Raw genomic sequence first — 25,570 nt, 5'->3', positions numbered from 1 at the left:
CCAATTGTATGTTCTTTGGCTAGGGTACCTGGTTGCTAATTCCTGTAAGATGACCTCTTGTTTCACGTTATCGAATGCTTTACGCATATCGACTGCAAGAATATAGTCCGGCATCTGTTTGCGAGACATGCGGTTGATCACTCTACGGAGCAACCAGAGGCAGTCATGTGTGCCCATGTTCGGTCGAAATTCTGCCTGCGCAGGATGCAAACCCGGTTGTACATACTCCATGTAGTGCTGCATTCTCGTGTTTAGCATTCTTTCGATCAATTTGCAGATAGTTGACGTTAGAGCTATGGGGCGTAGATTAGCTGGTTTCGTGTGGTCTTTGCCCGGCTTCGGTATAGGGTAGATGAGGGAAAGCTTTAGTGAATCTGGCACTAGTCCGGATTCCCAGGATTCATTGACAATTCTTAAGAGCCATTCTTGAGCTTTATTGCTGAGGTTTCGAAGTTCTTGCCAAGTCACTCCATCGTGCCCGGGAGCTGACTTCGTTTTACATTGTGCAAGGGCCGCTACGAGTTCACTCAGCGTAAAGGGCGTGTCTAGCTCCTCTTTCGCGTTGTCTATCGTGGCAGAAGGCAGCGGTTCCGGAGGCGCTTCGGCAGCATGTGGGAAGAAAGTGTGGATGACGCGCTCCTCCAGCACGGCAGGCTCTTTTCGCAAAAAGAGTTCCGCGAGAGGAGGCGCGCCTTTCTTTCTCCCAAGAAGGCTCCTTAAAATCTGCCATAGCCTTTTTAGACCGGGCTCCCGGCCAAGCTTCGCGCACGTATTGTGCCACGTGTCTGCTTCGAGTTGTTGTTGGTATTCCTTGATGAGTAGGTATTGATGCTTAAGGCGCATTAGATCTTTGTGACGCTTTCCTTTATACCGGTATTGCTGTGTGAGGCGGTTGACCTTCCGCCATAGATTTGCAAGGTGCATATCCATGTGACTTGTAGTGTCATCGCATGGGATAGTTTCTCTGGCCTCCGGCCGTGCCTCCGCTATCATAGCGCTGAATTGTCCAAAGTCCGCAAAAGAGTCCCCGGTGGCCATTCGAAATTTTTTCCAGTCAAAAAACACCGTTTCTCTCCTTTCTCGGATCTTTTTGCGATTGAGCGTGATGATTATTGGTAAATGGTCGCTTCCCCATGTCGGCGATTCTACGTCCCATTGCCTTATGAGCCCTGGAGTGGCTAGTGTCAGATCGGGCGTTGGGTCCTGTTGTCGCGCGTGTAGCCCTATGCAGGTTGGTGTTTCTGGTGTGTTGCATATATCCAGAGCTGACATTTCTATTGAATCATGCAGTATGCGTCCTCTCGGGTCAGCTTTGGCGTAGCCCCATGTTTGATGCTTGGCGTTAAAGTCTCCCCCCACTAGAATGGGAAGGCCCCTCCAGCTTGTGCCTGCACCTTACCGAGCCATTGGTAGGAGTCATTCCGGTGCTTGCCCGTTAGGGGTCTGTAGTACGCGGAAACTGCAACCATTGGCCGGTGCCCGCGTGGACATAGCTTTACTGCCACAATTTCTCTGAAATCATTGCACAAATCTGGTATTTGCAGTTCGGTTGCGGTGCAATCATGTCTAACTAAAAGGGCAGCTTGGCCTTGCGCTTGTTGGTTTCCTTTGCCCTGGTGTAGTATTGTAGCCTGCTGAAAGGTTCGGTAACCTTGAATAGTGCACGGTCCCCTTGTCTCCTGTAGAAGCACGACAAGGGGTTTGAATTTTTTAATTTGCTGTCTTAGTGTGGATCCATTCGGCGTAAAACTTCGACAGTTCCATTGGATGCATATAGGCCTTGCCGTCATCTTTCATCTGCTGGCTTACGCCTTTTAGGTTCATCATGTTGCTTCTGAATATTTCTCTGAATTTCCGTGAATATCGCTTTCATCTGAGTTTGTATTGCATTCGTGACTGTCTGAAATTCCTCTCGTAGGTTCTTTTCGAGGCGCTGGGTCTCAGTGTGTCTTTCCTGCCTTAGGATGCTCAGCATCTGCGCATACGCCGAGTCTTGGGCTGTGAGTGGTTTTGACACTGACGGTGCCTGGTTCTGCTGAATCTGTGCAGGTCCTACGTATTGCGGCTGTCTAGAGTTTGCCGTGATTTTTCGACTAATTGATCGCCCGACCCGACTGTTAGAACGCGTGCGTTTTTCTCGGTCTGCTGGCGTCTCCGATTCACGTTGCCGTGGCGTTGGCGGTGGTGGCGTATCTCGCTGCTCTGGTGGTAGTCGTGCGAGTATTTGCTGCAGCATTGCTCTCAACTGTTGATTTTCCTTTCTGAGTTCTTTTATTTGTTGCTCATAATGAGCGGATAGTGTGGGTTGTGTGGATGTTCCTGCCAGCACTTTTTAAGCCCAGGTCACTGTCCTCTCACCTTCTTCTGTGTTCTGCACGACTTTCTTAATGTCTTTCGGTGCATGGCTAGGACATGCCGAGTTTAGCGATATGTGGCCCTGTTTCTGGCATGCGACGCAGAATAGCTCTTCGTCGCATTCGTTGTCTTGAGGGTGTTTTCTACCACACTGCTTACAAACTTCGTCTGAAGGGCAATACTTGGCAATGTGTCCCAATCCGTGACAATTGTAGCAAGCTATAACCTTCGGTCTGTACTCATGCACCCTTGTGATCTCATAATCGAATACGAGCCTGTTTGGGGGAGACACCGTGTTAAATGTTAGCAGCAGCATGTTTGTCTTCCCGAGCAGACGTGCCTCTAGGATAGTTGCCGTCTCGCATCTCAAGTGATCCTTGATATATTCAATGGTCTGGCCGGGACGCACCTTGATGACCCCCCGACTGTTCCCCACCTTCTGTGTTGGCGTTCTTTCAATTATCACTTCATACGTACGAACGCGACCGCTCATTTTCTCAGCCAGTCGGGTCAGCGCCGCAAGCCTCTTCGCGTGTTCTTCATCCCTGACAGTAACCTTTATGCAGTTTGCCGCAGGGTCGTAGCGGAAAATTGATAATTCTGCAAGTTCCCAACTTCTCGCCGTCATCTATAGTGCTGCTGTTATAGCCTGCTTAGGTATGTCATGTACGTGTACCTTGTTAAGTGGCCTGATCGAGAGCGCAAAATGAGGTCGACTTACCCGTTCGAGGCGAAGCTGTTCGGGCTTGACTTTATGTTTGGTTTCCGCTTGCTGAAAAAGGACCATTCAAGGCTTCCGTTGTCCTCGTTGTCTTCGTCGTTGCTGTCGTCGTTGTCGTCCTCGCTAGCATCCTGAATATCCATTTGGTCGTTCACTTGCGACTCCCTCCTTCTGGCCTCTTCCATCGAGGGACGCGCCACGGCGTCTTCGGCTGTAGCGCGGCGTTCAATCGGCGTTTCGACGCTCTCAGCGCGCTTCGCTCGTCGCGTTATCTGCATTTTGGAGGGGCTATTCTTCAACTTTTCGGCGTCTCTAAGCTGAGGTAAGCATGGAGCTTCCGTGCTGGGTCCACTGGAGTGCAAATGTTGCTGTGGTGGCGACATGATGTCGTGCTCACCGGGCCGGCCTCGCCGAGGCCGCACTCGGGCTGGGCCCAGACGTGGTTAGGCTTAGGTCAGTGGGTCGCCGTCGAAAAAGTCCTCGTGGCCACAAAAAAACGTCAATTGGAGCCGTGAAAAAGCACACCACACTCACAGAAAGTATTCACGGTGTCGTTGCTCAGTGTTTACCACGTTGAATAATAGTTCCACGCAAACTTAAAGTAAAACATCGAAGAGCCAAAGTGGGCCGCGTCTTTACACTCTGGCGATCGCAGCGCCCCCCCACTAAATAAATGAAAACCACCGGATCACATTTATTTCTCATTCTTTAATAGTTCAAATAACCAATTACACCATCACATCTTCATAGTCATAATAGGAAATACATAATGCCCACCATAGTACAGCTTCGCTGGTCTTCTATCCCCACCCCAGTGGAAGGGCTGACAGTTCTTGTAGTTTCTTTCCTCCTTTTGTTTCGTTATTCGATTGTAAATAATATTCGAAGTTCCTTTTGCTTTCACTCATTCCTTTCGTTCTTTTATTTATATATTTATTCCCTCCCCCCACCCCGTTTTTGTTTTCATTTTTTTTTCCACGAACACCGTTTTCCTGCCGCTACTTTTATTCTCTCTGTCAAACACGATAGTTCACTGACCTCCAGTGGAGCAAATACCATCCCCCCCTCCCCGTCGTCCAGGCCCCTTCGACGAAAAGAGGCACCTACAATGACACGTCAACCGGCTAACATACGGCGCTGCCTCAAGTTCATCGACCGACTATCAGTTGTGCATTATCTTTCTTTTCAATTCTACACGCTCGCCGCTGACACACTCTCGCTTGTTACCTCACCCACCCGCTTTACCTTCTCTTCCCTTTAGAAGAACCCTGCCTATATATACTGTGCCGAGGAGAGCACATGTCGCATTGAAGAAGACAAGTCCACTTGTCGAAACGTTGGCTCCTGCTCTCACCTTGTTCTCGCTTTGCTCATCGTCTTGAATTTCTATCTCCCACATTCCCAGTGTTATATCTGTAAGAAGTAATATTGCCGTGTGATAGTGCACAAAGTATAGTGTGAATTAGAAAACTGTTCTGACTTTTTTTTTCCTTTTTGTGATGTATGCAACTTCCTTTCTGTTAGACATGGTAATGCATGTTGTGGAATTTGAACTAAGACAGATTTCAGCACTGTCAAAACACTCGTGTCTGCGTAGGGTAGAATAGTTTATATGCATAGCTTTCTTGTTCAACGCTGTTTGGCCAAAATATTATGGTGATCCTCCTTTTTTGTCGTTCGAGGTGGTTCAACATTGAACTTGTTCAATATATTTTATTTAGATTATCTTGGTGCATCATGTGTATTTTCGGATTGCCTTTTATACATGAGTGTATACATATGAACGAGAAGAAAGAATGCATTCGGAGCACGTTAAAGATCCGCTGGTGATCAAACTTAATCCGAAGTCCTCCACTACGGCATGCCTCATTACGGCATGCATCAAATCGTGGTGGTGGCACGAAAAAAACACAGAATTCAAGAAATCAAGAGGAGAAAGAAAACCGCTGGGCCCGATTTAGTCATATAATAAGAGGCCAACAGACAGCAAAACCCGTTTGTCCTTTCTGTACAGAGCGAGCTACCCTATACGATACCACATGGGCCTACTGAAAAATCTCTAATACCCCCCGCCGAAAAGCAACGCACAAGCAGCAGGAGATGGTGCTGACCAGCTCGGCATTGGAGGCTCAGCGAAAGGTGATCACCGCAAGTACAGCCACCGCTGCTGGGGCTCTGACCCGAGTGCACCTATGGTGTTAATCCAATAACAATACGTCACGCATTGTTTTAAAAAAAATTGCATGCTGCCTGACTTCAAAACACTCGTTTTGTAATAGTCTGCAGCTGGAGCATTTGAGGTATTAATATTAGTAAATAAATTATGTTCGAAACAGCGCATAATTGCACGATAAAGGAAGCACACATATTTTTCAATTCCTCATTACTCTTTTCCATGTCTTCGCGATAAACAGCAACGGAAAGCCCGAAGAAAGAAGAACCACCGAAAAAAGTACCCGATAAAAAGGAAGGTGAAGACCACGATGTTTCGCACGCGGTCCATTATGAAGGAGTGAGTGCATTCATTTTAGTCTTTTGTCTAGCTCATTTGTGTGTATCGATTGAAGAGTGACTGCCTTCAATAGTGCAAAGTTTTTTTTTTTTTTGACGTAGTCATGAAGTGGAGCTTAAAACATTATTTTTGACGAAAACTTGCCAAATGATGATCAATAAAATCACTTTATTGTTTTCCAAAGTACAAATTGGAATTGGATGCAACAGCAAAAAGCTGGTTGAAAAGGTTGGCTAGGCCCTAGCAACCGTGATGAGGAAGTATTTTTAACATATATATAACATAAGCATGTTATAAAGGATAACGCAAACTTGAATAGCGAACCTATTATGTCAGTAAAGCCGACAATAATGACGAAGCTGTCAATAAAATACAAGAGAATGCAGAACAAAACGATAAGAACGGATGCAGTTTTACAAGGTACTGTGATTACACATTAGTGAATGTACACAATAATATAAGAACAGCATACAAAGATAACAAGTCACATTTATATTACACTAATACTCGGAGCGAATATTAGTCGTTGAAACGTAGAAAAATTGTCGAAAGAATTGCGCATCAACAAACTGTTGTCGTAGATGAATGTCGGCAGACTTATTTATTATAAATGGTAAATTTTGTTCTAACATCTTCAATTTAAAATTTGTGCGGAAGGGCGGAGGAACCATGGAGGATCCCTCCTAGTGTTCACACATGTGTTGTCAAATTTTAATGATGCGAGTATGCTTAGAAATTCCCAAAATGCGCTAGATGAAAAACGGAAGGAACGTAAAATGCTGCTGCTGATGATGATGACTTCCTCCAATTTTGCGTTATGTGTTATTTGTTCGTAGGCGTCCTTATTGTTATATGTTGAACTATTCCGTTTATGTATTTCGTGTGGTGGTGCATCAACCGTCCCACTGTGTAAAAGGAAAAAAAGCATATTTTCCAAAACGCTACCAGATCCAAAGTTGTGGATTGCCTTAAAAAAGTTTCGGGAACCTAGATGATTAATCTAATAAGCTTGTTAGCGTGTCTTTAGCAGTAATAAGAAAATTAGGCGCATACATTCCCACCGCGATAGAACAAGTGCGAAGCATAGAATTTAGTAAAAGATCTTTCAAGAGGTTTACCAGGAAAATTTACTCCCTGTTAGGTCACTGAAAATGTCACCAAAAAGTCCCTAAAACTCTAAATAGGCATGGCTGTCGTTCAGTCGACAAAATTCTGTCTAAGTTACGTATTGTGACTGCTACGTGCGTTCACGAATAAAAGAAAACCTTCGGCGTTCGCAAAAACCTATTATACCATCCGGTTATGTTCTTTTTTATTATGGACATGTATTTGTTGCATCAGTTCGGCTCTGTGAGGGTGACTGCTTAACTTGGTGTCTATTTCACATCCTGAGGGCTCTACGCTGTGAACTGCCGCAGTACATCCCCAGAGCAATACGTGAGCGACACTAGAGCACTGCACGGGCTTGCGCTTACCCGAAATCCCGGGCCCGGCCCGGCTCGTGGGCCGCGCCGGGCCCGGTACAGCAGTTTTTTCTCGGGCGCGGGCGGGCTCGGGCAAGGCGTGTGCTTTTTGACCCGGGCCGGGCTCGGGTTTTCTGACGCGGGCCCGGGCCGGGCTCGGGCTTTCTGGTGGTGTGCATGTAACGTGCAGCGAGTTATACTCGGGAGCGAGTTATACTATTTTTCGATCTGGGGCCGGGCTCGGGCCGGGCTCGGGCCTAAGGTAAAGGGGTGGCGGGCCGGGCGGGTAACGTAGTTTATTTCCGGGCCTGGGCCAGGCCCCGGTCTCGCCATAAAACTTTTGATCGGGCTCGGGCGGGCAGCCCAACGTAAAAACGGGCCCGGGCCGGGCTGAAAAAATCGGCTCGTGCAGTGCTCTAAGCGACAATACGCCACTGGTGATGTCGCGGACCCCTGTGTTGAGCGGGAGTAATAGAGCAGTTTCAGTCAAGTCAATGGCATAAGTCTGCCAAATTTCGCTACACCGCGCCAAAGTGGCTGCAGTAAAAGGCCACGGACATTTAAAAAAAATGTTGCAGTTTCACCAGAAAGGCGAAGCATCAATTGCGATAGTAAATTAATAGAGAGCTATACTAGAGTGTACTATAATGGGGGAGTGGGTCCAGCGGACGCCTTAACAAGCGCCGAGAGTGAAGCAAAAAACGCGGAAAATGTGGCGGCGCTGCCGTCGCGTTAGTCTGAATCTCCGGCCAATAAACCTTGGATCCAGCTGTTTCGGCAGCGCCCACTGGCTGAGGCGAGTTCGCGGGCTGAGTTGCTGTCGTCTGCTCGACGCACCGTCGTTGTTGCGTCGTTTGGGTTCTTTCCGCCGCTCTTTTTCCATTTTATTATTGCGATAGCAATTATATGGACACTTGAACCGGATTTCTGCCGTCGGCGTCGTCGTCGCCGTCGTCGTCGCCGTCGCCGTGGGGTTCCCTATAGATAAAATCTTCGCCGCGCGCCGTATGCCCGAGAGGAAGCGTGCGGAGACGCGCGCTATCACGGAGAGCGAACGCACTCAATCTCCCACGCGCAAGCAAGGAAGCAGGAAGCCAGCGCCGGAGGGAGCAGGGGGGGGGGGGGGGGGGGGCGCACTTCTCTGCCAACAACCGCGCTCGTCGCTCGCTCGCACCGTCTCTTATCTCCACACGGCTCTGACCTTTCAGTGCATTCGCCGCTCAGTTTCCGTTGAAGCGATAGACCGCACGTACCTTCGCCCGCTGCGGCGTATGCTTGCTGCCAGCGTTTTGACAGTCGTTGTCTGCTGTCATTCAGTGTGATCTCTTCGTGTTTGTGCGCGCTCACACCACGCTTGTTCATTCAGTTCGTAATAGTCGGGCCACATTTTCCATCGCACGCTACACACGCAATGCTGCCCGGATCGGCAGTGAAGCGCTACAGGTGTGTCCCTTCGCACGCGCTGCCCACGGGAAGCGCTTCTCATCAACACCACCGTTTCACACGCGCCTTCTCGTGGTCATCGAGTCTCTGTTCATGTCGGTCTACTTACGCCGCAGCACACCTGCTTACTTAATCAGCTCATGTTTACTACAATTCATATTGCTACCAAAGCCGCTCACCTTACTTCGTATGACATTGCTGTGTTGCTATCGCATTCATTGCTTCGCCCTTAGGGCGAAACTGTGACATTTTTTACAACAGATCGACGCGGAATAATCTCAGTGTTACCGCCACCGAGTATCCGCCTCTCAAATGCCTATGCAGCTGCGGTAGGGTCTTCAACGCGACAAGCGTCTGGCCGGCGAGCGGGGCCGCTCATTCGGGAGAAAGCGATGGTGGCGCCACATGGATTTTCAATAAAAATGCCTCAGCGCAGAGTCCTTGTTGGACCCACTCCCCCAATCTAGTACACTCTAGCTATACGGAGTAAGGATAGTAGTTTGTTTTGTCAGCTGTATAAACTTGGACATGCAGCAGCACCAGCCACGCGAAGAACTGTTGTCGACGCCGTCGGCGTTTTGCCCGCGTTCGCACCGAACGCGCGCGGCGTTGGTGACTGTTGCCGGTGCCTCTGGGAAGGCTCGGAGGTTTTCGACGAGATCAGAACAAGACACTCGCCGAGCAGCGCCGGAAGTTATTACCACCTTCTCGCCTCGCAACGTTTTTATATTGCCACGGGGATGAAACTAGCAAGAAGGGAGAGGAAAATTATATTTACAAGATATATACAGAGAGAGACGGCTACAGGAAAGATAGCAAAACAACAACACTAGCGCTGCCCAGATCGTCTTCTTCACCGTCTTTCTGGCGCATTATTCTATGCTCGGCATAGCGCGTAACATAGAACCCCCGCCGTCGAGAGCGCCGTCTCGGCGCTTAAGGAGCAGTAGGATCGTGTCCGGCAACATAAGGCTTAAGGAGGGAGACGTGCACGATATCAGTGGCGGACGCGGCAAATGATCGACTGTCCAATGGAGTGATCTCGTACGTGACGTCAGTGATCTGGCGTAGGACTTTGTAAGGTCCGGAGTATCGGAAAAGAAGCTTTAACGACAAGCCAACGTGGCGGCAAGGCGTCCAGAGGAGGACCAAAGAGCCCGGAGAGTAATTAACGACTCTGTGATGGTTCTCGTAGCAGGCCTTCTGGGACAGCTGGGAGACATAAAGACGATCCCTTGGAATCTGGCGAGCCGTTGCAGCCCAAGAAGCTGCATCGTGGGCGTAGTCGGTTACAGGGTGCACAGGTGATTGTAAAAGAGTCTCGAAGGGCAATGTGGGATGGCGGCCAAACAAGAGATAAAATGGGGAAAAGCCAGCGGTGTCATGGCGTGACGAGTTGTAGGCAAATGTCACATAAGGCAAGGTGCTGTCCCAATCACGGTGGTCTGAGGAAACCTACATCAAGAGCATTGTGGTCAGCTTGCGATTGAGGTGCTTGGTAAGCCCATTGCTTTGCATATGGTAGGCAGTGGTTAGCTTGTGACGGATGGAACACGAACGAAGAATGTCGTCGACGACTTTGAACGGAAAGGAGCGACCACGGTCGGTCAGAAGCTGTCGAGGAGCATCGTGGTGAAGAATAACATCGTAAAGTAGAAATTCCGCAACGTCTGTGGCACAGCTTGTCGGTAGTGCCCGTGTGATACCGTATCGTGTCGCGTAGTCCGTAGCGACGGCAACCCACTTATTCCCAGTCATAGATGTTGGGAATGGCCCGATGGGATCGAGCCCGACGCGGTAGAACGGGACACCGGGATGTCGATGGGCTGAAGAGGACCGGCTGGCGACAAGGATGGATGCTTGTGGCGCTGGCAAGATTCGCAAGAAGCAACGTATCGGCGCACAGAGCCGTGGAGGCCTGGCCAGAAGAACCGACGCCGAACCCGATCGTACGTGCGAGTTGCTCCGAGATGTCCAGCGGTTGGGGCATCATGAAGCTGTTCGAGAACAGTGGAACGGAGCGTTTCGGGAACAACCAGTAGAAGCTCTGGACCATCTGAGCTGGTGTTGCGTTTGTATAAGATGCCGTCATGAAGCACAAATAATTGTAGGGACGGGGCACAGTGATGAGAGCGTAGACGGCGGATAATTGACCGCAAATTGACATCGCTGAGCTGTTCGCTGCGTATGTTGGATAAATCGGATATCGCGAAGACACAGGCGTCCGAATCGTGCACTGACAAGTCGGGAGGGTCCACTGAATGACGGGATAGGCAGTACGCATCCTGGTGCAGTCTGCCAGACCTGTAAGTGACTTCAAAGCTGTATTCTTGCAGTTTCAATGCCCAGCGACCAATTCGTCTAGTCGGATCTTTGAGGGAGGACAACCAGCAAAGAAAAGAAAAGAAAAGAAAAGAAAAGTGTACAATCATTGCATTCTACCGGTGCTAACATACGGGGCAGAAACTTGGAGGTTAACAAAGAAGCTCGAGAACAAGTTAAGGACCGCACAAAGAGCAATGGAACGAAAAATCTTAGGAGTAACGTTAAGAGACAGGAAGAGAGCGGTGTGGATCAGAGAACAAACGGGGGTAGACGATATTCTAGTTGACATTAAGCGGAAGAAATGGAGCGGGGCAGGCCATGTAATGCGTAGGATGGATAACCGGTGGACCATTAGGGTTACAGAATGGATACCAAGAGAAGGGAAGCGCAGTCGAGGACGGCAGAAAGTCAGGTGGGATGATGAGGTTAGAAAATTCGCAGGCGCAAGTTGGAATACGCTAGCGCAAGACAGGGGTAATTGGAGATCGCAGGGAGAGGCCTTCGTCCTGCAGTGGACATAAATATAGGCTGATGATGATGATGATGAACCAGCAAAGCGCATGGTGGTCTGTGATGACCGAGAAGGTGCGGCCGAACAAGTGTGGTCGAAACTTTCCGACAGCCCAAACTAGTGCGAGGCACTCGCGCTCAGTAATCGAAAATTTGCACTCTGAAGAGGAAACAAGGCGACTGGCATAGGCAATGACGCGGTCGCGTCCTTGTTGCTGCTGGGCGAGAACAGCGCCGATGCCATGTCCACTGGCGTCGGTGCGAAGTTCAGGGGGGGCAGAAGGGTCAAAATGGGCTAAGATGGGTGGTGACGTAAGTAACGTCTGAGCGTGTGAAACGCAGTGGCCTGTTCAGGACCCCAAGAAAATGACGTTTCCTTCTTCAAGAGTTCTGTGAGTGGACGGGCAACGTCGGCGAAGTTCTTGACAAAACGTCGAAAATAGGAGCACAAGCCGACAAAGCTCCATACGTCTTTAATGGAAAGTGGCATAGGGAAGTCTTTGACAACACGAATTTTTTCTGGGTCAGGTTACACGCGTTCAGCACTCACAAGGTGGCCAAGCACAGTGATTTCGCGGAGGCCAAAACGGCATTTGGCAGAGTTGAGCTGAAGCCCTGCTCACCTGAAAACTTCAGGAACTGCGGACAATCGGCTAAGGTGACTGTCAAATGTCGGTGCGAACACGATGACATCGTCAAGGTAACAGAGGCAAGTTGACCATTTGTATACACGGAGGGAGGAAGTCCATCATCCTTTTAAATGTGTCTGGGGCATTACACAGTCCAAAGGGCATTACCTTAAACTGGTAAAGTCCATCGGGCGTAACAAATGCGGTCTTTTCACGGTCTTGATCATCGACGGAAATCTGCCAGTAGCCTGACCTCAGGTCGATAGAAGAGAAGTAGGCAGAGCCGTGTAGACAGTCGAGAGCGTCGTCGATCTGCGGCTTGGGTAGACGTCCTTGCGCGTTACCTTTCTTACGTGGCGGTAGTCGACGCAGAAGCGCCACCTGCCATCTTTCTTCTTGACTAGGACGACCGGTGATGCCCATGGACTGCATGAAGGTTCAATAACGTCCTTGGTGAGCATCTTGTCGACTTCACGCTGTATCACTTCTCGCTCGGCATGGGACACGCGATAAGGACGTCGTCTGATTAGGCTGGCGTCCCCAGTATTGATCTTATGAGTGACCACAGATGTCTGTCCCAAAGGACGGTCATTAAAGTCAAAGATTTCGCGGTAGGACTTCAATATGCGCCGCATATCGGCTGTCTGTGCAGGAAGAAGGTCCGACGCAATCATCTTGTCAATATCACCGTGGACCAGATTGTCCGAGGAAGACAAAGGGGCAGAGGATAAAGAAGCGTCAGTGACGAATGCAGAAACGGCACACTTATGGATAGAAGCAATGTGGCCTAGAGTCATGCCGCCTGAGATGAGTTGCGTGCACCATCTAAAGTTCAATATGGGTAGAGACGTGCCATTATCCGCAACTCTAATAAGGGTGTGAGGAAGAGGGACGTTTTCGGTGAATAAGACGTCAACGATCGGGGTCAAGATGTAATCGCCATCAGGAATGGGCGAACAAGACCGTAAGTTCACATACATAACGACTTGAGGAGGTAGACGAACGTAATCCACTGAGCACAAACGCGGTTGGCATGTAGTAGCAGTGTCATGGTAGCATGGCAGGTCTAGCTGAAGCAAGCCGGTTCCACAGTCAATAAGGGCAGAATGGGCATACAGAAAATCCATACCGAGAATGAGGTCATGGGAGCATTTCTCGAGCACGGCAAGTAGTACGCTTGTGGATCGGTCAGCGACACTTATTCGCGCGGAGCACATCCCTAGCACGGCAAATGTTCCACCATCGGCGACACGAATGAGCGGTACTGTGGGTGGTGTTAGGACCTTCTTAAGGTGGCGACGAAGCTCCGAATTCATCACCGATATCTGAGCCCCAGTGTCCACTAGAGCGACAACATGTGCGTCATCCAGTTTAACGTCTATCATGTTCCGTCTGGTCTGCGTGTGGTCAGAGGATTTGGCAAGCGGGTCGTCGATGCAGCATCACTTCTGGGAGCTGCATCGTCTAGTTTTCCCGAGGGAGTCGTTCAATCGGCGACGTAGGGCGGCGGAATTGGGGCGAGCCAGATGATTGGCGACACGACAACGGCGAACGGGACGGGTGACCACGTGGCAATGGCGAAGGACGATACGGCATGGAGCTTCAGCGGTGCTTTGGGGATGCTCGTGGTAGGGCTGAAATCGGCCATGATCCATGTCGGGGCGACGGTTGTTTCCATAAGGAGCCTGATACCAATACCGCCGGCTGTTACAATGGCGGGCCACGTGTCCAATACGACGGCAGTTAAAGCAAATGGGACGGTCATCAGCAGTCCTCCACTCGGCTGGGTTGCGAGTACGGAACGTCGGCCTTTGACCTTCGGCGTGCGAAAGTGAAGGACGGTGGTCGATCGGCTGGGAATGAGCTGCGGCGCACACAGAGTCCAGGCCAGCATGGGAGAGCTCCTGATGAACGATTGCTTGGACTAGTGGCACCATCTGGGAGCTATGGTCACAGATACGGCCGCACGTAGAAGCAGGAGACGCCGCGTCAAGTTCACGTCGGATGATCTTCTTCACGTGTTCCACGGTCAGCGACGCCGACGGCTCAGGTACGTCTTCACAAGGCCACGTTGCTGCCGTGTTCGGAAGTCGAGCGAAATTATGGGCAATGCGTCGACTTTTGGCGGCCTCAAAGCGCTTGCACTCTTGGATGATGGCATCGATGGTGTCGCAGTCTTTGCAGATTAGCAGGTTGAAGGCATCGTCTGCTATGCCCTTTAACACGTGGCCCACTTTCTCATACTCTGTCATGCCATCGTCGGCTTTGCGGCAAAGGGCAAGGACGTCCTGTATATAAGTCAGGTATGACTGTCGCTGTCTGTGCACGAGATGCCAGCTCCTTCTTTGCTGCTGCCTTTCTACCTGTGGACTTGCCGAACAGAGAACGCATCTTTTCCTTGCACGAATCCCAGCTCCCAATTTCGTCTTCATTATTCTGAAACAATTATTCTGAAACCACACCTTCGCGGTTCCTTTGAGGTAAAATAATATGTTTGCCAACATGGTCGTCTCATCCCAGTGATTATTCTTACTTGCACGCTCGTTCAGGGGTAGCGAGTCCTCGATGTCGGCGTCGTCAGTCCCGCAGAATGTTCCTGGGTCTTTTAGCTGAGCCAGGACGACCGTTGTCGTTGCAGCCGCCTCGATGGACGCAGACACCTCTTCCGCCATCGTGGATAAAGCCAAGCGTCGGCCTCTGCGGAGCTCCGTTGTACCGTGTGGGTACCCAGCATCTCCCACCAAAATGCCACGGGGATGAGAGTAGCAAAAGGGATAGGAAAATTATATTTACGAGATATATACAGAGAGAGACGACGGCTGCAGGCAAGATGGCAGAACAACAACACGAGTGCTGCCCAGATCGTCGTCTTCGCCGTCTTTCTGGCGCATTCTTCTATGCTCGGCATCGCGCGTAACAATATAATTACACATTTGGTGCCACAGCTAAACGTCGCCTCTCCTCCCTCCCTCCCCCCCCCCCTCGCAGCCTTTCGCGCGACGGGAGAAATCACGTTTGCTCTTTCAAGGTTCAAGTAGGTTCAGGTTTCAAGTAGGACTTTAATCGTACATGGAAACTGGAAATTATTAATATGGCATCTAAAGCAAAAGTGTTGTACAGTGTGCAAAACCTGCCAGCATATGAACATAATAATTTGCAAAAATCCTAGCACAATTCTATGTTGGAAAGACAGCATGCATTACCTTAAAGCTTCCTCTCAGCACCTACATTGTTCGATACACACATTATTAACCATTAACTTGGAACAGCAGAATCTTACAACATTCTTTTAGACCAGTGTGTGTGTGTGTGTTTTTTTTTCAATGCTTTTGCTGCCGCCGATTTAGCCGGCTTCAGGAAGTTATCTGAATAAACTCGTCTATTACGGATGTCACACGGTGCACTTCTGATCGCGATCAAGCCCGATCCGGATCGAATTTCTGGCTGGCGATTGACTCCCTTGCGGATGATGCGCGAGGGAGCCAATCCCAGAGGCGAATTTCGATCCGGATCAGGCTTGATCGCGATCAAAAGTGCGCCGTGTGACACTGCTATTAAAGAAGTGCCCCTCTAGTATACTCGTTAGGGATTTTGCACAGCCAATAAAGCAGCACAACTGCCATCACAATTTATTAATTGTTTTACAAGCACTTTCGCAATCTGATACCACCTCATCTTTCAACAGCTTTAAAACATCTTCACTAATAGGATTTCACTCTCATAACTCAATGCAACAATAGTAAAATTATAGAATGAGCCCTAATTTGTACATCTCGCAAAAATTCAGGACAGATGGCAGGTACGAAGTATACCAACCGAACCTAGAACTAATAAGTGGCAGTGACCCTTTTGTGCACACCTTGTCAAAGCAAGCAGATCAGATGCCTTGTCATGCTGTTTCAGGCTGCATTTTGCCACAGGCACCTATGTGGTGTAGAAGTGCCTCCGCCTCACCAAATCGTGACATCCCTAAACAATAAGAAACGTTCAGTTTATTGTAATCCATGCTGAAATTGCAAACTTGTGATTTAACAACATTGTTTAATTGTGAAAAGGCCTCATACAGCCAGCTAAATGAAGCTGCAGCTCTTTGTGCGGATATCTCATTCTGATATCACAGGCGGTTATTTAACCTGTCAAATGCACGAAAGCACACCGAACACTCAACCCAAGAAATAAAGGTCGTCTTGACGACAATCTATAAGCAGAAAAATTCGCATACAAGCTAACATGTGCTCATGAGTCACACCGAGCAATCGGGTGCCGTCTCGCGCAGGCGTTAGCTGTAAGTCAACAATCAACGCACTTCTAGAAATGTGTATATGATTTCTTGCTGAGAAATTACGTACAGAAGCGGTGACATTCGCAGTTTAATAAATTTTTGTGCCCGTTCAGACTAAACGATACTCGGTGCTAGTATAATTCATAACAGTAAGGAAAGGAACAATAGATGAACCTCTTGGCAACATCATGGTGACATTCCATGAAATTACTATGCACTACCGCGAAGGTAGACAAAAATACCCCCCTCCGCATAAATCACTGAATAAACTGCAACAGGTGACCTGGAGACAGTTGCAGACTGGCTCATTTGCCAACCCTTACAAATATTCACTAATATATCCGGGCTGCTTCTCACCTAAATGCAAGAACTGCGACGCCTATAAAGCGGACTTGACACATATAATGAGCGACTGCCCCGGGCTGAAACCTAGGGCGGAACTCGAGCTTCATAACACTTCAGACTGGGAGGTGGCGGTGTCCAGCTCGGATCCCGCGGTCCAGCTGCGGACCGTCAACTGGGCTTTGGAGGTCGCCGAAAGTCAAGGGCTTACGGCCACCTCACGCCGCCTAGCAGAATAAACCCAGTAATTTAAATAACTCTGCATCTGACGAAAATAAAGTTTTCCCTCCTCCTCCTCCTGGCAACATCAATACGTTTAAGGGTACTTTTCTTGAATCTTTTCGCTAAATGTGTATGTAGTACAGCATGAACAATGAACATTAGAAAAGCACTTTTATCATTTTTGTCGCTGTACTAATAATCTTGCACTCAACATAACAAAGCACACTACACGAACCATAAAAATGCGCCAAGCGCCGGACTTACCTTTCGAGGCGTACTCTGCAAACACTCCTTCGTGTCAGGTCCGGCGGCGTCGACTGCACGAACGGTCCTTCCGGCATAAACATTGGTGTATTGCGAATGAACTACAGCACGTGAAAGAACAACTTCCAACACATTCTTCCGTGCGCTGTGATCCGCTGCGAGATCGGCGAGAGTACGAGAGGCTTCTACTGAGCCTGGAACAAAGAAAATTGGCCGCATATCTGCTTGCTTTGCTGCTAACGACGTCGAAAGATATAGTATTCTGCCGCCCCTGGTACGTAACACCCTCTCTTCACCCCTCCCACCTCTCACGCTCTTCCCTTCCCATCTCACTCCTCCCATGATGGATGTAATGGAAGTTTTGCTGAATTCAATTCAAATTTCCCGTGTTCGCCCTGCTCTCGCGCCATCTGTTGGGAACCTAGCGAAAAAGAGTAGCGACGGATTTACATTGTTGTGCGAATAAGTGTTATCGTGCGCGCGTAAAGAAATCTCAATTTTATCAAAAGGTCAATGTTTTATCTAGACCTAGCTAAAATATGTTATCATCCCCAGTGAAAATCCGTCCCATGCATCCCCAGTGGAACTCCGTCCCATGCCGCCAGCGTAAGGTGCCGTGGCGCCATCTGTTGGGCAAAACCTAAAACACTTTCTCGGCTCTCGGTGGCGTCTCAGGCCTAACACCGTCAAAACAAAACAACCGATCTCAATAATAACGACAAGAGAGCGCCGATACTTAGTCTACAGCTAGCGATGAGGTGAAGCGATGACTGATTGTGCTATTTATTTTTTGCTGTCACAGCAGAGAGCAAGTTGCAAGAGCGAATTCAGATCGAAGCGGGCAGATTGATTGCTGCCATGTTGTTGTGCAATCGCTGTCCCCAGCGGATGTCGTCGCGCTGACTTCCGGGCGACAAGCGATATTTTCTGGCTGGAATACTGTTGGCTTAAAGCCGGAGCGTTTAAATTTTTCATTTCTTTCTGTCTCTCTCTTTCTCTCTATCTGTGTTTCTCTTTGTTTCTCTCTCTCTTTCTTTAAGTGTCTCTCTCTCGCTCTCATTTTCTCTTTCTCTCGCACAAAGCAAGTTCTGTTACAATCGTTGGTGTAACGCAATCATATGGTTTCAATAAATGCATACTCTACAAGCCTGGGTGTATAGTAGTTATGACGCTCGCCTTCGGACCGTTGGTACCCGGGTTGAAATACACTTTCTTGGCAATGCGGGTTCAAAACCAGCATTGCCAAGAAAGTGTATTTTATTTATTTATTACTCTCACTCTCTGTCTGGCTCTCTTTCGATTTCTCGATTTCGAAGCTTTCGATTCTGGTTTACCTTTCGCTGCTAAAATCCAGAAGTACGTCGTCTATAGTGGAGGGCAGGAGCTTTATTATTTCATTTTTAAGCTTGCCGTACATACAGAAGTAATAAGCTCACGAATCTAAACCTTTTTACTGTAAAAACCGCCAAGCTTTTAGAAGAACCTAAGCAACGCTAAACTAGCTCATGCAGGTTGGAAAAATAATGCGATCAGGGCTGTTTTGATTGCAATTTTGTTTTCCGTTCTTGAGCCACTTTCTTCAGTTGCGGACAATAAGAAGCAGTGGTCCCATACAAAAAAAAAGTTTATATTTAACAGCGAAGCTGGAGGAGAAACGTCGAAGTCCGCAGAAAACTCAGCGCCGTTGCCTAGCAACAACCAAGCCACAGCTGACCACCTGGCCCAGCCTTGCCTAGCCGCGCACGCGCCGAAGCAGTAGCAATGACGTCACCGCACGTTGCCTAGTAACCACCGGCGCAGGTGCGCGCTTGCTTCTCCCTACCAATGCCTCCTAAGGCATTGTCCCTACACAGACGCTGCTCCGCCGAACTCCCGCCAGCTTCGTGCTACTGCGCATGTGCCATGACGTCATCCCGGCGTGTCGTCTGCTGCGCGCCGCCCGCACACTGTGCGTAGCTTTCGCCCAGTGTGCATCCGCTTAGGCTCGGAGTTTGCCATAAAAGGGGCTGCGCGTAGTTGTGTCAACTTTCGCTAGATATCAAGCGGCTAGCCTCCAACGCGTTCAGCGTCGGCAAGCAAATCGTTCTTGACAATGTGTCAACGTTGGTTAGCCTGCCTGCGTTTGTGGCATGCCAGGAACGCAGTCGCTCGAAAGCGCCGACCCGTCCAGCGCTAGTCACGCGAAGTGTCGCGAAAGGGAAGGTACCTCCGAAATTGATCGCTTGATAATACCTTCCCTACATGCGTAGTTCCCTACCTTCCCTACAACCAAGTTAAGACCTAGCAGCAACCAAGTTAATACCTAGCAGTAGCAGCCAGTAAGACTTGAGGATCGACAGTTTCGCTGTGCCAAAGATTTGCACGACCGAGTGCAAGCTTGCCCATTTTTTTTTCTTGTTTACATTGGGAATTGCACAGAAAAAATACTGGATCGCACACTTGATACAAACACACAGACCATAACAAGAATGTTTATCCATGACAAGAAACGCTTCAAGTAAAAATGGCTCGTGCGAACTGTCCCAGGCGCATGCATTATGCATAACCAGTGCAGTAAACAGCCTTCACATAACGCTCGAGCCGCGCCAAATAGAAAAAACTTGCACCATCTTCCCGTAGGGGAACCCTGAGTAGTATGCGAAGCAGCCATGGGGTCGACTCAAGTTCCCATGGGTTTTCAGATCGGCCTGTCGCCGCTGCCGTTGCGTGGCTGGGGCTCGAGCCCTCTTCTCCGCGGCGCTGTCCACGGCGCTGACACTGGCGTTGACGCTGGCACTGTCCGTGGCACTCATCGCGGCGTTGCGGGAGGAGAATGAGAGGACGAAGTGAATGATGATGAGTGGGCGAAGCACCGGGGGATCATTCGGGTAAAACGCCGGAAGCGTTCTCCGGAAGCCGGAAGCTGGCTTCCGGAACCGGAAGTGGAACCGGAAGCAGAAGCCGGCTTCCGGTTCCGGCTTCCGGAAGCCGGAGCTTGGCGTACATATACTATACATATACATACAATGAGAGGAGGGGGAGGAGGGTGCGCATGCGCAGTGCGGGTGTGGACGCCGCACGGCGGATGGAGGGAGAGAGTGACATAGCCCCAACCATAAGCTGCTTCGCATCTAAAATCACCGCATATCCACGAAGTGTATGATGAGTGGGCGAAGCACCGGGGGATCATTCGGGTAACCGTGAATCCCCCATACATTGCCCACTCGAACATGCAAATGAGTGACAACACATGTGTACAGTATATACAATGTGGTTTTATTGGTCGTATGTGGTATTGAGGTGCGGACTTCGTTTTCCCTTCATTAAGACTGCCGTGTGATCAGTGCAGCAGCACTGGGACGCCGGCAAGCGGACCCAGAGGCGGAGAGAGCGCGGGAAGCGGCGGCAAGACGCCGGAAGCGTTCTCTACCTTCATTAACACTGCCTTGTGATCAGTGCAGCAGCACGGCGACGCCGGCAAGCGGACCTAGAGGCGGCGAGAGCGCGGGAAGCGGCGGCAAAACGCCGGAAGCGTTCTCTACCTCAGGTTGGTGGCGCCGATGCTCGGTTCAAGCGCGAGCTTCGCGAGCCCTCCGCTCTGGGTCCGCTTGACGGCATTGCCGTACTGCTGCAGCTTTGCGAGCCCTCAGCTCCGGGTCCGCATACCGGCGTCGCCGTGCTGCAGCAGCTTTGAGATCCCTCGACTCCGCTTGCAGTTCAGCCGCCACTCTCGCCTTTTCATCCATAGCGGGCGCGCCGTTATGAGAAGCGGCCGTTATCATCCATGGCTGAAGAGAGAAAGAGAACGCGCATCGGGGAACCAACGCCCTTGTGCACCGCAGCGCCCCTAGCGGACTCCATGCAAACCAGAGCTACGGACGACGACGACGAGGGGGTGACAAGTCTCGGCCCTAAAGTGCTTCGCCCCTAAAATTGGGAGGACGCTTAAGCTTCGCTTTTAAGAGTGGAACGCGACAGCATTCAAAGATCCCTGGCTACTACTCGTCGTTCCCGACGACTGCAGCTTATGCAACCGTAATGGTTACTGGAAAACACTGGCGGCGAATGCTATGCACGTAGGCGAGCTTTCTGGTGGAAAAGCGGTCTCTTGCGTGGACCAATTCCGGTGATGGTGCACAACAGCGCCTAATAAATTACATCATGTTTAGGTTTTCGTATTCGTTTCGGCCCTTTTCATATTTCAGTCTGAAAAGATTTAACATAAAAGGCATGCGCTGTCGTTGTTTTGTTTCATAAAATTTGTTGGTGGATTGTCATTCTCAAATTTCCGAAGAATAGCTTTGCCAAGAACGCAAGACAAGGTATGAGCCACATTAATGATAGAATGGTGTTGCATACCTAAACGTGGTTGAGGATGATTTTCTCGGCCGCGGGCGCCAATGACGATGCCGACGCCAGATTTTCTGCGACACGGGGCCATAAACCCTATCGCGTTAAAACGCTTGTGAGATGATACGGGTGAACCACAGATAACAAATTCTATGCTTTAAACCGAACGTGTTGCGAGTGACTTTCGGAAAATTACGCGTTGGAAGCAATGCACATGCTCTTCCGCAAAATACGGGTAGAAAAACAAACGGCCAGCTTCACGGTAAACGGACGCCACAGCTGATATTTTATGCTACCCATGCAAAATACGCTCACCCAGCATAACAACATCTTGCTAACAATGTTCTTAACGCAAGAAAATGCAAAATTATTTCCGCATGCAAAAGGAAACACCTTACCGCAGTAGCGAGGTGACGCGTTGCAAAGCGCACTGGGGTGTGTGGTCGTAACCAGCGGCACATGACCGGCTCAGCATCAACGTCTCTATGGAAACGAGGCGCGTAGACGTAACCCACGCTTCATCACTGCGCTTCATCAAGGCAAACAGCGTTAATTATCCCACCACTTTCTCCACGTAGAAACATAGCGCGTCTCTACTTATCTCGTAAGGTTTATAGCCAAAATACTCATCTTTGAGTATGAAATCATTTGAAATCCTTCATTCATATTATCTCTTGCGACGATCGTCAGAAATTATCTCTGCCTCGTTCTCATGCTAACCAGTAATTTCATTCGTTCATTCTTCAAACGTGTATTGACTGAAACCGCTTTCCAACCTCCACTGTGTCCATTTCTTATCCGATAAAAGTTACATAAACAAAGATAAAGTAACTCAAAAAGGCTGGTCACCGTTTCGATAGGTGGACCCAGCTTCGTCAAAGGCGGCCTCGCTATCCTCGGAGAGGCCGCTCTTGCGCTTTAAGAAGCACTTGAAACGAACCTTGTGACCTGAGATTTGTACTTCTGTTTGTGATCTCTGATGATCTCTGATTTCCAATTCCTCATGCAATGCCCTACTGGCCGCGAAAGTATTTCTATAAATAAATGAGTGAAGAAATAAAAATAAATAAGTTATTAAATGTGTACGTGCCATTGGGAGGGCGCACGAATAGACAAGTTCAAAAATGTCAAGAAGTCAGAAATGCAGCTACATGTTGAGAAAACAGTGAAGAGAATAAAGAAACGAGAGGGCCCATTGAGCGAGAAGTGTTGACCTGCCTAGAAAGAGGAACGAGAAGTGAACACGTTTAGAGAAACTTGAAAGCTTCTTTTATTCTGAATTTCCGCATATATGGGAGATGCTGAATCTTTTTTCAACTCAACAACTATAGACATTGGGGAGGACACGTAGCATGAGGGTCACCTAGCTAACGACGGTCAAGAAAGGACGCCGGACTCCTTCATTCCGCAGCGCCCGTTCCATGCTCGCGGATTCGTCGTGTCTTCAACACGGCGCAGCTCGACGTATCGCCTCTCCGATACCCCACAGCTACCAGACGCTTCAGGCAGAACGATAAAGTTTAACCCCAGCAAATGTTTTTATGCATTGACACGGTTTAGCAACCTCAGGTACAATAATTCGCTTGTTCAAGCCAATACTGTCGTAGAAATAACATTATTGCGGGTAAAATTCTTCTCGTGCTGCTGCTTCATCTAAATGCAAGGGAAATTCTTTATAATGCTTACAAGTTGCCTTTTGCTTTTTCAACAGGCGGGATGGTATCTCGGCTGCAGTGATGCTAAGGGCAATCCATACCGAAACGGAATGGGCTGCGTGTACTACCACCGCCATGTAAGTATGAATTCGCCCTTTTTGGCGTAGAACGGCCGGATTCATGTATCATTTTGTTTTTCCTTGCATAACCTGGGAACACCCAAGTTCAAATAGGAAACTCCCAAGCGTGCGCGCAGATGCACACGCCCACACGCACACACACGCACGCACATAGGCCCTACGGTACAAGCACGAAAGTCGAAATTTTAGTACCACCAAATTTGCCAGAGGTTGCAAACTCACGAACAATTACTCCCGAGAAATTATGCAGTGTTGCAGCAATCCTCGGTAAAATGATCCATCTAAAACTACTAGCGGAAACTGCAATGCATTTTAGGTCCCGTATTGAAAACGTATTTCAAGAAACTGCTTCTACGCCCTATTTAGCCAATGGTGTGATATCAATATTGCGCTAAGTTACTTGTTCAGTTACGGTGTGCTATCTGCACGGGCTTAACTTGCATTTTGCAATTGGGACATTCCACACAAGGACTTTAATTAAAACGCAATTGGTAATGCAATATCGTTAATAATGTTAGTGCCGCACTTCATTTGATTTTCTCAGCCATGCGTTTTTTTTTCAGTTAAATGAGTTAGCACTTGTCTCAGGATGATGGCTGTTATAAAGCTAGATTTTAAGGGGCCTTTAACCACTTTTATTGCGATAGAAATTATATGGACACTCTAGGCGATATTCCACCGTCACCGCCATTGCCGTTAGCTTCCGTATATAATCCACGGGCGATAAAATCGTCGCCGCGCGCCATAAGGCCGTTTCACATGGCGGGATTCAGGAGATAAAAATCGTTCTGTCGCTCACGTCGGGGAGCGATTTTCGTTGGCAGCTTTCAGATGCGTATTTCACCGCGCGATTTCCGTCGCAGCGACACCCAAAGTTGCTCCCTGCTCACGAAGTCTCCATACATACATCGTTACATAAAATCAACATGGAAACTAGTCAATTATTTCATTTTGATATTATTATTATTTTTTTTAATGGAATAGCACACAATTTTTCAGCCTTTAAAAGCGTTGATACTTTGCTCCGCTGAGCTTCCAACACGCGGTAACACAGGAAAGCACCTATTTTTGCGGCGCTTGCCGTTACGTCACGTTGCTTTTTTTCCAAGCGGAGAATGCTATATAAGTGAAAATAGGCTATTTCAGCAATACTTTGCGCAAAAGAAGTATATCAATGCATTCTATTGCAAACTGGAGTCATCCAGTAAATTGATTTCGACTGGATACGTCTTGCACGTTGACCGGCTACAATGCATAAATTACAATATGTGACGTAAAGTAAATTCACAAGTCAATTCGTCAATCTTTCCTAATTACTTGAATATGTGTTTCGAGTCGGCGTGCTTAAAGTCCGCCTCTTCAAATAATGCAACTCAAAGATAAGAATTGTGCGGGAGGCAATTTTTGAAAAATTCGTAAAACTTAAACGTTATCACTCTGTATAATTTACTCGCGGGAAATGAAAACAGAAAGTGTGAGTGCTTGTTGTCGTCTTTCCTTTCCTTGTCCTGGTGTGCGCCGTAATTCACAGTAAGATGGACATTAAAATGTCTACCATATTTATTATTCATCGTAAAAAGGCCAAATTTCACTGTTCGCTCCAGGCGATGTTTGTTTAAAATCGGCTTGAATTGACAGAACAACACATGCATATGCTCAATACTCCATGTTCTATTTTACAGCTCCTTGACAATAAGCATGGAGGGAAAGATCGTCGCTGCATACTTGGAAAGTGCCGGAACGGAAGATGCATACATGATGGTACCGCCACATGCGCTGTGTACTAAAATACCCTGCCGAACGGCTCATAATAAAATACTCTTTTGGAACATACGTGCTGAAATGTATATCCACTTCTTACATGCGATGCGAACACGGAGTAAGATAAGACAGGAGCGCCGACTCCGCTCGTCTGGAAGAGACACATTCTGCAACGCCGGCTCCTGCTTCACAGCGTGTTCGCCAGACGGCGCTACGAATGAAGAAAAACTCTGCAGCGGAGAGGAGCAAAGGCGCGGGGACTCTCTCGCGGCGCCTGCTTGCCTATCCGCAGGCGCGGATCTAGGGGGGATGTCCGGATGTCTTGACCCCCCCCCCCCTCAGATTTCTGCATCGCCCCCTCGCTGACAGGGGGATGGCCCTGTCGCAAAAAAAAAATATGGCCACCAGCATTCTTCAAAAGTATTTTTCGCGAGTACCGGTGGTATCGGCCATGTAGAAGTAAAGCTAGCTCGCTCACAAGCATAGTTGTATTCCGTAGGAGCGTGGTGTCGCGAAGTTGCCGTAGTTATTTTTTCTCATGAACACCTTGGAGCTCCTGGCGCCTGCCGTGCCTTACTCGTCCCGTCGGTGGCGTCGAATGAACAAGGGGACGTCCC

General features: G+C 48.9%; 1 long non-coding RNA gene across 1 annotated transcript; it reads left to right on the top strand.

Annotated features, from left to right (window-relative positions):
* The first annotated feature begins 5,454 nt into the window (after positions 1-5,454).
* On the top strand, positions 5,455-25,004 carry LOC125944499 (uncharacterized). Its single transcript, XR_007466241.1, has 3 exons — positions 5,455-5,588; positions 23,109-23,189; positions 24,875-25,004. It is a non-coding gene; the product is annotated as an uncharacterized LOC125944499 (long non-coding RNA).
* The last annotated feature ends 566 nt before the right edge of the window (positions 25,005-25,570 follow it).

The sequence above is a fragment of the Dermacentor silvarum genome, chromosome 3 (assembly GCF_013339745.2).
Source record: "Dermacentor silvarum isolate Dsil-2018 chromosome 3, BIME_Dsil_1.4, whole genome shotgun sequence".
In the NCBI taxonomy this organism is placed as follows: Eukaryota; Metazoa; Arthropoda; class Arachnida; order Ixodida; family Ixodidae; genus Dermacentor; species Dermacentor silvarum.
Note: the sequence above shows the minus strand (reverse complement) of the source record. Positions and strands in the feature narration are given on the sequence as shown.